This window comes from Carassius auratus, unplaced genomic scaffold (genome assembly GCF_003368295.1).
Source record: "Carassius auratus strain Wakin unplaced genomic scaffold, ASM336829v1 scaf_tig00021006, whole genome shotgun sequence".
Classification (NCBI taxonomy): Eukaryota; Metazoa; Chordata; class Actinopteri; order Cypriniformes; family Cyprinidae; genus Carassius; species Carassius auratus.
Window position 1 is genome coordinate 60,391 of NW_020525076.1, and position 14,101 is coordinate 74,491.

General features: G+C 39.0%; 1 long non-coding RNA gene across 1 annotated transcript; it reads left to right on the top strand.

Annotated features, from left to right (window-relative positions):
- The first annotated feature begins 2,812 nt into the window (after positions 1 to 2,812).
- On the top strand, positions 2,813 to 5,401 carry LOC113076669 (uncharacterized). Its single transcript, XR_003281224.1, has 2 exons — positions 2,813 to 3,263; positions 5,340 to 5,401. It is a non-coding gene; the product is annotated as an uncharacterized LOC113076669 (long non-coding RNA).
- The last annotated feature ends 8,700 nt before the right edge of the window (positions 5,402 to 14,101 follow it).

The window sequence follows — 14,101 nt, forward strand, 5'->3', positions numbered from 1 at the left end:
TCACACATATCGCACAAAGTGTGAAACAGTGGGGACCATTATGGGCTACGTCACCCTTTCCATTTGAATCCAATATGGGTACTCTATTAAAGTATTTTAATGGAACACAGAATGTCCCTTCACAAATAGTTAGAAAATTTATGTTGTGGAAAGAATTGCCAGAAAATGCTAAACATACGAGTGCAAAGGTCCAGTCATTTGTTAAATAACTTTATTTTAATAAGCGAAGAACAGATACATGTGAAAAATTAAATGATAGTGTCCAGGTTTTTGGGCATCCCCCATTTCAGGAAAACATCACAACTTCTTCCAAGCTTGCGATTTCTAAGTTATGTGGAAATCTAAGTAACTGCTTCTGGTCTTACAGCCGTTTCTTGGTTAATGGAGTTCTGTATCACACTCAAAAATATGATCGACTGAAGAAAAGATATAACAGTGCTGCATACTTGAAAGATGGTACATTCTGTTTAATTAATGACTTAGTCATTTTTAAACAAATGTGCGCCCATCAAAGGCAAAGCCCTGCATATTGTGCATGTACCAAACATTGCTGTGCTTTAGTTGAGGTACTTGTTAAATCTAGCAGGCCTTTATGTAAAGATACACAAATAAATGTAGAGAGTACTTTTGTACATGAGGTTAGGAAGAATGGAAAGATCAGTGCCATCTGGCCTGATATGATAAAAATGAAATGTGTTATTGTTGAAACAGTTGGCAATTTGTACATTGCACCTTTGCCAAATCCATTTGAAAGAGACTAAAAAAGCAGTCATTAGTGATATTATACATAGTACTATAGTGTTGTATTGCCAATTATTTATGTTTCATAAAAAGACTTGCTTCTTTTCCTATTTGGCTTAATGATTTGTAATTAGATTTAAAATCTCTGTATCTGTATCTGCTCTGTATCTATGTTATTATAGAAGCTAGTATGAATTAATTCTGTTCCAATTCTTACACCTGGGAAGAATTGCAAATAAAATCTGTTTCTATGTGGGTTAGTATCACTGTGTCAATATCATGTTCATTTACATGTTTATTTTATTGACTCTATGCTATTCCACCCAAATGCTTGTTACTATATAAACTTGAACATGTTAGTCTATAAGACAGTGTGTAATATTATGTTAAAAAAGTATTAAGTAATAAAGTAATATGTATAAAAGTAATAAGCTGCTCAATCAAAATAGTAAACACAATTACAAGCAAAGAATACTTAGAATACTTAATTATACTTTTAAGTATATCTCGAATAGCAAGCAGGCCAAATATACTTAGACTTGTCTGTCAGTATCTGTAAGTCAAGTTTACTTAAGTGCAATTTGAAGTATATTTCTGGGAAGTACATCTGAATAGTACATACAAAGTAGACTGAAAGTAAACTCTCTTAATTTTAGTTTAAAAGAACTGTACTAATAGCACACTTGAATAAACTTCTTTTTCGTAAGGGTTCACCAAGGCACTTACGAGCAATCTTTACCAACTTGCTAACCAAGACAAAAATCTTTCTGATTATTCACTACTTCCCTTGCCTTATAATTCCTAAGCATTCCTAGACATATTCAGTAAACCTTCATCAGTCACCATCAATCAACCTTTATTAAACATTTACCATCCGCCTCATTATGAGGGTTATCTGTGCAACATAATATTCCCACTATAACACATTTTGCCCTTTAAACATTTTTATTTTTTTATTTTTTTTATTTTGCAGTTCAGATAACTTTAAGACTGGTAGCTTTTCCTTGGCCTCAGTCTTAACAATATGGTTGGTTAGTCTCATAGAGTTGAATTAACTCTGGCAATTTTGCTGTGTATGTAAGAATTATATGAAAGTAAAAAAAAGATGTATATTGTAGAATTAAATATAGGACGCAAAATAATGTGAATGAAAGTAAACTGTAGTCTTAAATATTAAGATACACAGGGATGTATGATGTGCATATGTGCATTATACTGTAGTCTTAAATATTAAGATACACAGGGATGTAGAAGAGGGAAATGTGCAAACAGGTTGACAATGTCAGTGTGTCTATGTGAGGTAGTGAATGATGAAGATCTTACTGATAAAGTGAACATTAAGTGGAGACATGAAGATGTTAAGAGGCTGGTTTTGAGTTTAGGAGCCTGATGGCCTGGGGGAAGAAACTCCTCCTGAGTCTCTCAGTTTTTGCCATCAGGCTACGGAAGCGCTTACCAGATGGCAGCAAAGTGAAAAGATGGTAACTGGGGTGGATGGAGTCCTTGATGATTTTAACAGCTCTGCTTTTGCAGCGTATGAGGTAGATGTCCTGCAGAGAGGGGAGAGCAGACCCGGAGATGCGCTCAGCTAAGCGCACAACTCTCTGCAGTGCTTTGCAGTCTTGACTGGAGCTGTTCCCATACCACACTGAGATACACTGAGTCAATACACTTTCTATAGCCCCAGAATAGAAAGTTTTCAGGATCGCTGGTGAGACCCTGAATTTCCTCAGCTGTTATCACATGATGATCGCTGCTCTGGCTGCTGCTTACTGATGCGCTGATCGGCAGACTCTGCACCAGGGGATCTTGAACGATATATATATATATATATATATATATATATATATATATATATATATATATATATATATATAATTCCACACTGGCCCGAGTTAAATAAACACTTTCAAAAGTGTTAATAAAGTAACACTGACTCAAGAGATAAACATTTCATTCTTACCTATCATTAATTATTCACAAACTTTATATATACACACAATGCACTCTGTTCTAATCATACATTATAAAACAAAGACTTAATTATTTTAGGTCCAGATTTAAATAATTTTATAAATAAACTAATACAAAACAACAACATACTTTCACATTTAATTTTTAAATGAAACACTGAATGCAGTGCATTTTGATGTGGGTAAAGCTCTGTAACATTTCATGTACAGAAAAACACTGCATAAACAAAACAATGAAAAGGCACAACAAATGTATCCTCATTTGGTCCATATGCATTTTGAATATTATATGGTTTATAATGCATAAGATCATCAGCTTTCACAACAGCATCAAACTCATTTCCATCAACAACTCTGAATCCATAACAATGCTCACTGAAGAGCTCTGTAACAAGTTTTTCAACCACAAAGTAAACATTTTCACCCAACACAAGAATGTTGGTAATTTTACAGAATAATGGCATCTCATGTTTTATCTCTGTGCATATGGCAAGACCAGTTTTATATTATGTGCCATCAAGTTTAGTCCAACTGGTAGAGTAAATGTCTGTCTGTATCACCTTTATTTATATAGTGCTTTAAACAAAATACATTGCGCCAAAGCACTGAACAACATTCATTTGGAAAACAGTGTCTCAATAATGCAAAATGATAGTTAAAGGCAGTTCATCATTGAATTCAGTTATGTCATCTCTGTTCAGTTGAAATAGTGTCTGTTTTAATTTGCAATCAAGTCAATGATATCGCTGTAGATGAAGTGACCCCAACTAAGCAAGCCAGAGGCGACAGCGGCAAGGAACCGAAACTCCATCGGTGACAGAATGGAGAAAAAAAAACCTTGGGAGAAACCAGGCTCAGTTGGGGGGTCAGTTCTCCTCTGACCAGACGAAACCAGTAGTTCAATTCCAGGCTGCAGCAAAGTCAGATTGTGCAGAAGAATCATCTGTTTCCTGTGGTCTTGTCCTGGTGCTCCTCTGAGACAAGGTCTTTACAGGGGATCTGTATCTGGGGCTCTAGTTGTCCTGGTCTCCGCTGTCTTTCAGGGCAGTAGAGGTCCTTTCTAGGTGCTGATCCACCATCTGGTCTGGATACGTACTGGATCCGGGTGACTGCAGTGACCCTCTGATCTGGACACAGACTGGATCTGGTGGCCACGGTGACCTCGGAACAAGAGAGAAACAGACAAATATTAGCGTAGATGCCATTCTTCTAATGATGTAGAAAGTACGGTGTTATGTGAAGTGTTCCGGTTCCAGTTTACCTAATTAATGCAGCCTAAAAATCCTTTAACGGATTTGGATATTAAAAGCATATTAGTATGTTATGTGTATGCCAGGTTAAAGAGATGGGTCTTTAATCTAGATTTAAACTGCAAGAGTGTGTCTGCCTCCCGAACAATGTTAGGTAGGTTATTCCAGAGTTTAGGCGCCAAATAGGAAAAGGATCTGCCGCCCGCAGTTGATTTTGATATTCTAGGTATTATCAAATTGCCTGAGTTTTGAGAACGTAGCGGACGTAGAGGAGTATAATGTAAAAGGAGCTCATTCAAATACTGAGGTGCTAAACCATTCAGGGCTTTATAAGTAATAAGCAATATTTTAAAATCTATACGATGTTTGATAGGGAGCCAGTGCAGTGTGGACAGGACCGGGCTAATATGGTCATACTTCCTGGTTCTAGTAAGAACTCTTGCTGCTGCATTTTGGACTAGCTGTAGTTTGTTTACCAAGCGTGCAGAACAACCACCCAATAAAGCATTACAATAGTCTAACCTTGAAGTCATAAATGCATGGATTAGCATTTCTGCATTTGACATTGAGAGCATAGGCCGTAATTTAGATATATTTTTGAGATGGAAAAATGCAGTTTTACAAATGCTAGAAACGTGGCTTTCTAAGGAAAGATTGCGATCAAATAGCACACCTAGGTTCCTAACTGATGACGAAGAATTGACAGAGCAACCATCAAGTCTTAGACAGTGTTCTAGGTTATTACAAGTAGAGTTTTTAGGCCCTATGATTAACACCTCTGTTTTTTCTGAATTTAGCAGTAAGAAATTACTCGTCATCCAATTTTTTATATCGACTATGCATTCCATTAGTTTTTCAAATTGGTGTGTTTCACCGGGCTGCGAGGAAATATAGAGCTGCGTATCATCAGCATAACAGTGAAAGCTAACACCATGTTTCCTGATGATATCTCCCAAGGGTAACATATAAAGCGTGAAGAGTAGCGGCCCTAGAACTGAGCCTTGAGGTACTCCATACTGCACTTGTGATCGATATGATACATCTTCATTCACTGCTACGAACTGATGGCGGTCATATAAGTACGATTTAAACCATGCTAATGCACTTCCACTGATGCCAACAAAGTGTTCAAGTCTATGCAAAAGAATGTTGTGGTCAATTGTGTCAAAAGCAGCACTAAGATCCAATAAAACTAATAGAGAGATACACCCACGATCAGATGATAAGAGCAGATCATTTGTAACTCTAAGGAGAGCAGTCTCAGTACTATGACACGGTCTAAATCCTGACTGGAAATCCTCACATATACCATTTTTCTCTAAGAAGGAATATAATTGTGAGGATACCACCTTTTCTAGTATCTTGGACAGAAAAGGTCTGTACTGTGATTTGCAAAGCATTGGCCAAGTCTTCACCATTTTCATAGTCACTTAGGGAGAAATAGTTCATTAGTCCAAATTCTTTCTGCTGTAAACTGAGCGTTTCCCAGTGGTTTCCTATTGCCATTTTGATGTTTTTTCGCAAGCGACTTTATGTTCTTATTTGCAAAAGATTTTAAATATTTTTTGATGTTCTTAAAACTTTTTAGCATGTTTTTGAAAAGTTTGTTTTTGGCTTCAAATCTCATGCTCCAAGAGTGTAAAAAAGGTCCTATTTTCCTTATGCACGACGGATAATGTACCATAAAATGGTGCTTTGGAATTAACTTTTTCTGAGGGTACACTAATTTGAAAAGTTGATGATGCTCACTGATCAAGTGTTTAAAAAAACAGTCATGCCATAAGTTACATCAGGCGAAAAGACAATATTAATAATGTGCAGCAAGATGAGCAAAAAGTTCCAGTTTGGATTTCCTGGAGGTAAAAGGTCACCAAAAAGTAAGGGTGTGTTTAGCACCCTTAGTAAGGGTCTGTATAGTGTTCAATCCAATGGAATTTCCACCATGTTCCAAGTTGACATTTGTCGAGCGGTTTCTGCGCTCTGTGTAACCAAAGTCAAAAGAATAAATTCTTAAAAGAAGATCATTTTTTGATATGAAATTTTCAGTCATGTATCCAAATAAAAGTTTCAACTCATACTGAGCAACACCCTCTAGTATGTCATGCATTATATCAAAGGAATAATTGGAACAAACATGAAAATACTGTAAAGTGTTCAACGAAGAGTCTGTTTTAACCCCATATATAGAGTTCAGCTGTGTATCTGACTGAAGGTCCCTGCAGTGCATCTCAAAGCTGGCTTTATCACGGACCACTACTCTTGGGTCATCCTCACTATAAACATTCTGGGCATCAGATTTTTCAGTTAGACACAAGTGACAAAATTAGTTACTGATAAAAGACTCATTAAAACCAAGAAGAGCATGCATTGCCAAGATATCTCCTACAACCTGACAAATTGAACCATAAACCTTTTCAGAAGAAATGGCCAAATAAATCCCCTCATTCTCAAGAATTTTAACATAATTTACCAAAGGAGCTAAAATGGTATCAAATCCATATTTTTTTAATATCTTGAGAGTGAAAGAGAGAAACTAAGTGGATGTTCAGTAAAGCAGAGTTGAACATCGGTGGAAGATTTCTCAGAATAAAATATAGACAGCCAATCTTGTGAATCCCATGTTTTGACCCCAAGGGATTGCATGTCTCGAAATCATCGTAATACAGTTGGCCTCTGCAGTAACTTCCATCACTAAAGTCTTTGTATACATCTGGACTGATGTCCAGATTTTACACTATCCAAAATGGGAATGTACACAAAAGTCTCTTTAACTGTAACCTGGTCATAGGTGCCAGTTCTTTTGTTTCGTCTATTGTCATACCTAACACCAAGAACTATTTCTAATGGTTGAACAATTCCCCATCTTTCATTGAAAAACCTTTCTCGTTTAGATTCAGAAACTGGTGAATGGATTTTCAAACTTCTTTTTAAAAGGTTCAGGGGAGTCTGGTCTAACAACATCCTGCTTCATTTGTAAATGTAACTCTGTGGTACACTCTTCAAGATCACATATAATCGATGAAACTGTGGAACCAGAAGCACCACTTCCCTGCAGCTTCGCAACAATTGAAGCACACATGTCCTTTAAATCCTCTTTAGAAAGAACTGGATCACTTTTAACACGATCATCATCTAAACAAGGTTCCTCATCTGAGAGTTCAGACTGTACTGTATCTGACTGGGTACAAATATGAGTGGGACGAACAACTGAACAAGGAACATGAATTTTGTCCAAATGTTTTCTAAACCCAGAGTATGTGGAAAACTGCTTTCAGCAATGCTGTTGACTGCAAACAAGTCTACACATAGAAGTGGGATAGAAGCCATGTTCATACTTCAAATGTGAAATCAGTGAATGGGCATCAGCATACAACCCTTCACATCTGAAGCAGAGCAACATTTTTTCAAGATTTCAGCTCAGGTGCTATTCAGCAGTTTAGCTCACAGTTCTTTCACTCTTGGTGACTCTTTTGTTTTTCCAACATCTATGTTATAAAGCGTGGTCTGCAGGAAAGTGTAGAAGTTGATGAGAGCATTGTCATAGGATATATTAAAAATGTAGTGTACTTTGAAGAGCTCATCCAAAGCACCCAGAGAACCAGCCGTCTGACAAGGGATAAGCTTGTTATCCAGGGCAATGTAGTAGCTGTCAATCATGTCTCAGCTCTTCCCCATGGCTAGAAGATATGGTTGATGACTTTGGCTTTTCCTCAGGTGCTCATCAATGCTGCAGCATGACTACAAAGGTGAAAAACAAACGTTACCCTTCCAATTTGAGTCTTTTTAAAAGTTTTACTGGTAACAAAATAGACCTAAAAAATTAAACACTTGGTAATCTTATCACATTTATCAGACTATAAATCCTTTGTCTTTTGAAAAACACAACACATTGTAAAGGGAAACAGGTCAATTTAGCTCAAAGGGAATCATTTAAGATTTTAAAGGGAATTTGAACAGAATCACTGTTTCACGGCTGTTCACGGAGACGCGCCTGCGGTTCAGTGAACGAGCCGTTTAACATCAAATCTGCGCTGGATACTAATATCCAAACTATAGTGAAAACACTATCAATTAGCACAGTAACAAGATCGGCAGTTTAAGACATTAACTTGTAAGCACAAAACACAAGATACTTCTCTTTTCAATATGAATAAGGCTTTATTAGATAAATCTAAGACATATAAACTAATCTAACACATAAACGCACGCACACACATTTTCACACAAGTTGCAGGAAGATCGAAAGTTAGGGAAAGATGAGTTTAAGAGAATGGAAATATGGAATCCCAAGTTTACAGCAATACGTTAAATTGCATAGACATGAACAACCATCAATCACGTAATTAGCCCTTGCATTGAGTTCCTCAATGTGACTAAAATTATATTAGATACACCAGCACAACAAATATCTGGGGATACGTTGCCTTAGTTTCCTGTGAAAGGGACTCCCGTTGAAAGGGGTATCCCGGTGTCGCTGATTGGCTGGAAGTTCAGTTGGCTGAAGTGACGTCTTGGGGAGCCCGTGCTTGGGCGTTGGAGTTGGAGTTGTGTGGCTGGTCGGAGTTCAAACGCGCAGACGAGGTCGACGTTACAAAACTTAACTCAGAACACGAAACTCTCAAACGGAAAAGAAAAGAAATAAAGTTTGACGAGACTAGGTTGTGTTCCTTCTCATTGTGGCATAAGTAGCAGCAGGCAGGCACGCTGGAACCGCGCTCGAAGAACCATGATGACTAACCACATGGCTAGATGCTACAAGCTAAAGCTAGGTAGCAAAGCTACAAGCTAAAAGCTAAGAGCAGGCATGACTGATAGCACGAGCAATGCTAGAACTAAAAGCCGACATGGCTAATAGCAGCAGCTAGACTAGAACTAAAAGCAGACTAAAAGCCGACATGGCTAATAGCAGCAGCTAGACTAGAACTAAAAGCAGACTTTCATGGGGTCCAAAGTATTTAAAACTTCCTTGTTGGCCACCCCTCAAATGTTGCCTTGACCAATCAGATATGTTCTTGGGGTGGGTATCATAAATCATTTGTTTATCTTACCAAGCATGTGGTTCTTGCCTCACAGGGTCTAATTTTGGACATGATTCCTATAACATGATTATGATATATTTTACAAATAAATGATTGTCAGGACAATATCAAGCAAGAAAATGTGATTATTTCAATACTAGACATGACTAGGTATCCTATAGTTATCAAAAGACATACACAATAAGTGATTATACATGATAGTCAAATGTGTGGGTTACACGTAAATGAATATGGAGTAAAGCAAAGGAATGATTCATTCATAAGTCTTTTTTGAGTTCATTCTGGTCCATATATAATGTATAAAAAGCAGTTTCTTTGCCATTCTCTGGCAAAGGGACTTTTCTGTGAAGACAAAGGTTTAAAGCCCTTCCCCCTTAGGAATTTCAGTCTGGTTTCACTGGCTGGGGGGGGGGGGGGGGGGGGGGGGAGTCAATGCAAGTATTTAACTTGATCTCCTGGGTTTACATGTGATGTCCAGCGTTGCATTCCAATCACGAACAATAAATTTGACAATCTCTTCTTCGAATTAAAATTGTCAATAATTGTTCTATTGGTGTTAATGTTGAAAGCTGTTGTGTGAACAAGTTGGTTGGTTGGTTATCTTGCTTGGTTCTTGTGGCACTAGAACTGATTTATGACTTCCTGAGGAATTCAGCTCATGTTTCAATGCACACAGCTCTGATAGACTCTTTGATTTGTCTGATTTGACTCATTTCTGCTACATATATCCCCCTTTCGATCGGCGAGGTGTTTAGGTGAAGACATCGTCGATCGCTGGAGAAACAAAGGCAGAAGAAGCAGACAAACACAGCAAACAGCAAGACAACACCTCCATGACAGTTACTGTACTGGTGCAGGCATCAGGTTATTTAGGTACACGTGGTTAAGTTCAATTAGTCAATGTAGTTTAGCACATTGAGGATAGTTTAGATCGTCTTGGAAATTGTTTTTATTTTGATTCATCAATCAAATTTGTGGTTAACTTTGTTTGGTTCTTCTAGGTTGTCTTACTTTACATGTTTACCATTAGTTTTCTAGTAATTTCATTTTCAATTCAATGAATTGACCTATCATGCATGGAGCTCTCTGGCTTCCATTCAGTTTAGAGTGGCTGGCGGATATTAGGTGTTGCGAGTCAATCCTAATATCAGACCTTCGACCCTCGCAGGGTGTCTAGGCATTTCACCTACTCAGGAAAGAGGGGAAGGAGAAGGATAGGTAAAAGAAGAACAAAACAAAACAAGGCTGCTGTGGGTTTTCCTAGCATGTGTTACAACTACTATTGAGCTAGGATGTCAGGTGCAGCTAGTGTGTCGTGAACCTTAACTTAGTGTCAGGTGTTCTACCTATTGTGAGGATGGCTGCACGTTTCCTCATGGATGGTATGTGTAACTTTGTTACGCTAAAAGTTGGATATTCTACCTGTGGGAAGAATATGTTTGTTGACTGTGTTATCAGTAGATGTGTTTACCTCTGGGTGTAGGTAATGTTGTGTGTTACTGGTGTAGTGCATGTGTGGTCAGATCTGTTCAAGTCTGTGTTGTCTCCCCCTTTTTCTAGCATGTCACTGAAGACTGGCTCTCAGCATCCTTGGCTTGGATGAGGGCGTGTCCATGGTCTAATGAGGGGTCAGTCCAGCAAGGCAGGAGGTTCTTTGGCAGACAGTCGGAGGCAGTTTGGCATGGCTGTGTGAAGCTGAGTTGCAAAACTTGTCTCCTATGTTGCATTCTTCTTGTGATGCCTTCTGGCTGTAGCAGACTTTCTGACCTTCTGTGCTCTGGTGGTTGCTGTTGCACAGACAGGGAATTTGGAACTTGGAGTTGGAGTTCATTTGACAGTTTGTTAGTGACTGAGGTGATGTCCTTTAGTACCTCAGATTTTTCATCAACAGTTGGCCGTTAAAGACTTGTTCATTCTGGGTTGTTGTTGAACAGGTGCTTGTCATCTCTGATGTGGTGCACCAGGGGATCACCGGCCTTCCGTTCTGTCGCTGGTCACAGCGAGCATGACTCAACTTTGTGGTCATATGCATGTAAATTGTCTTGAAGGAACTCTCTTAGTTGTTCCATGACTTGTTCCGTGTCTTCTAATGGTAAGCGGTTATGTTCTTGTGAGTACTCAGCACTGTGCATGTCTGAGTGGTGCTGAGGTGGGTTTTGTTGTCGCTTACCCACACGAGTTGCTCTTGGATGAGTCAGGTGATTACCTTTGGACATCTGGTTAGGTTTCCAGATGTTATCCTTTTGGTTTCTTGAGAAGCGTGGCTGGTCCCATGAATTTTTCCAGCAGTTGGGCTGAAAGCGGTCGTGGATATGGGCGTCACGTTCTCTGTGCTCTTGATGGAAGACTCTGGTGTTGTGATGCCACTGGGTGTCGTCCAGTGCAAGGCTTGAGTCTTTGTTGACAGAGTTCAAGAGTGTGGATGTTTTGTTACCTTTCTTTGAGGCCAACTTCTGCTTGTTATAGGCCTTCTGTGTTAGGTCACGCAACTGTTGGATGGTCATGGAGTTCGGACAGGCCATGACACCTAGATGGTGACTGACTCCAGGGTGCAGATTTCTTAGGAAGAGGCTTTTGAAGTTCACATCCTCTTCAAGGTCAGGGCTGTTGTGTGCACCAAAGTAGGATTGTCGGAGTCGGTTGTAATAAGCTTGTGGAGTCTCTTGATGACCTTGTTTGGTTTCCAAGGCAGTTAACAGTCCATGTTCAGACTCTGGGTCTGTAAACTCTTTAATCAGGACCTCACGAAGTCGCTGGTAGTTTGACTTTGTTTGACTGGGCTGTCGATCTAGAAAGTTTCGTACCTCGGAGCTGGACGTGGCTCTAAGGAGGTATAACCAGTCTCTGTCAGTCACATGAGGTCTCACTTCCAGGTGAAATTCGATATCTCGCAGGTAAGCTTGGATGTCGGGGCTCTCTGTGGAGTCCGGGTTGAACCTGCTGATGTTTTCAGACAGCTTGTTGAGGTCTTTGATTGTCATCCCGTGTGCAGCTTCAAGGTCTTGGACGGGAGGTTTTCTTTCGTTGGCAGGAAAGGGTTGTGTGGCGAAGGCAGGTGAGGTTTTGGGTTGTGGCCCTTCGCTCCTTTCGTCATATGCTAGTTCTTGGACGTGGGACTCTGCTCTGCTCAGCAGTGATGAGGCTAAGAGATGTTTCTCTTTTCTTGGCTCTAGTTTGTGCTTGTAAGCATTTTGGAGTTCTTTTCTGACCATGTAGAGCTCATCGTTGGTATCGTCTAGTTGTTGGGTCAGATTGTCCATTTCAGTTCTGTACCTTTCAAGGTGGTCTTTCAAAGCACTGATTTCAGAGTTTTTGTTTCTGATGTCTATCTTGGCTTTCTCTAGTAGCTGTTCGGCATACTGGAGTCTGTTTACCAGGTCTTTCTGAGCAGCCGTTGTATGTTGCTGGTCGAGCTGAGCTGCTGCCAGGGCTGCTTGGAGCTTCATAACTTGTTCTGTTGTATCCTGCTCCCTCTCGCTGGGTGCTTTGAGTTGATTTTGAACTTTCACTTCCAGCTTGTCTATGCGACGTTGAGCACGTGTCAGCTCCTCTTGAAGGTGGGTGATGTGCTTGTCGCTCAGTTTCAGCTGGGTTGTGAAGGCATAGCTTAGTGAGCTCGTGATCTTGACTAGCTCCTCGTGGTTGTTGTTCTGGCTTGAATCTTGTGTCAGGAATCTTCTCAGGATTAGGATTATTATTAAAAATAATAACAGTTCAAATGTCTTTGGAGTGAGGCTGTCTGTTATGCCTCTCAGCCAAATGTTCACATCTTCCCCATGGGCAATGGGGTCTGCAGTCTGCGGCATGTTAGCACGCTGGGGAGAAGAAAGACTGACACAGATCTGTGTGGAGTAAAAGCCTATGTGTGGTGGGACAACTAAGTGTTGTATCAGTGATTGTGAACCACTAGTGAAATGTGGTGATGACTGTGTTGGTCTCAGGGTGTCTAAGTAGACTGGAGATGCGAAGACTTTGTCACTCTAATGAGGAAGAGGAAAAGAGAGACAGAGGTGAAAAACAAATTCAAATGACAAGCAAAATTTCTGTTTTTCAAATGAGGAAAATTATTTTTTCCAATTAAATGTTATCAAAAACGTAAATAATATTATTATATTTCTTGCTTTGGACAAAAGAATACAATAATAATTCTGATATCTCTTTTCTTAGTCTGACAGGATTGACACCGTACAACTTTCAGTTGGACCGCTCACCAGGGAGTCAGCGAAGGCGACAGTTGCTCAACACGTATCTCTATTAAATTGATCTCAACGATGGATGAGATGCTAAAACTTGGATTGCGTTTCCAAATGTAGGGAGGTGAGGAAGAACAAGTGAGAGGATGATTACAATCAAATTCATAAGGATGATTCGTCGTCTTTGGCACGATTGTGTATTTACTTCACTTAGAATTGATTGATGGTTCTTACATGTCCTACAAATGTAAAAAGAGAAGAGGAAAGTAAAGGAGAGAGAGGACGGAGATGGTAAGTCTCAGTAGCGGTTATCTCAACTACAAGGAGAGCGTTGTGTTAGTTGCTGCACAACTAATCATACAAAATAAACTTTAAGTGAAAGAGAGTTGTCTTTCTTATTTATTTGAACTCGTAGTGAGGGATAACAATGTCTCCTTTTAGGGCTCAGGTTTGTCGTTCCCAGGCTAGGATACACAAAAGAAATGGTAAGAAATAGGAAAATTAAAAAAAAAATAATAAATGGGCAAAATATGCAAAAATGAAATTAAAAAGAGGAAATCAATACGTAAAACAATAGTGGTTAAGTGTATAACCAAAACAGGAAGAGGGGTAAAACGCATTCAAATAAGTAAAGGTCTGAATAGCATATATTCAGATGGGTAATAAATAAATTAGGAAGAATAAGTTTACTTTAACTTCCAAAGTTCAAGGCTTATTCATTCCTAAAATAATTAGACCCAAAAGAGAATACTAGAAATAAAAGATCATATGAAATGATCTGACAGGGAAATTTTAAATGATTCAAAATAAATTTAATGTTTCAATTAAATTTCAATTTGACAATTAATAATTGTGAGTCAGTATTTCCCTTTCTAGTAAAATGAAAATAAGTGGTCTAGTAGTGA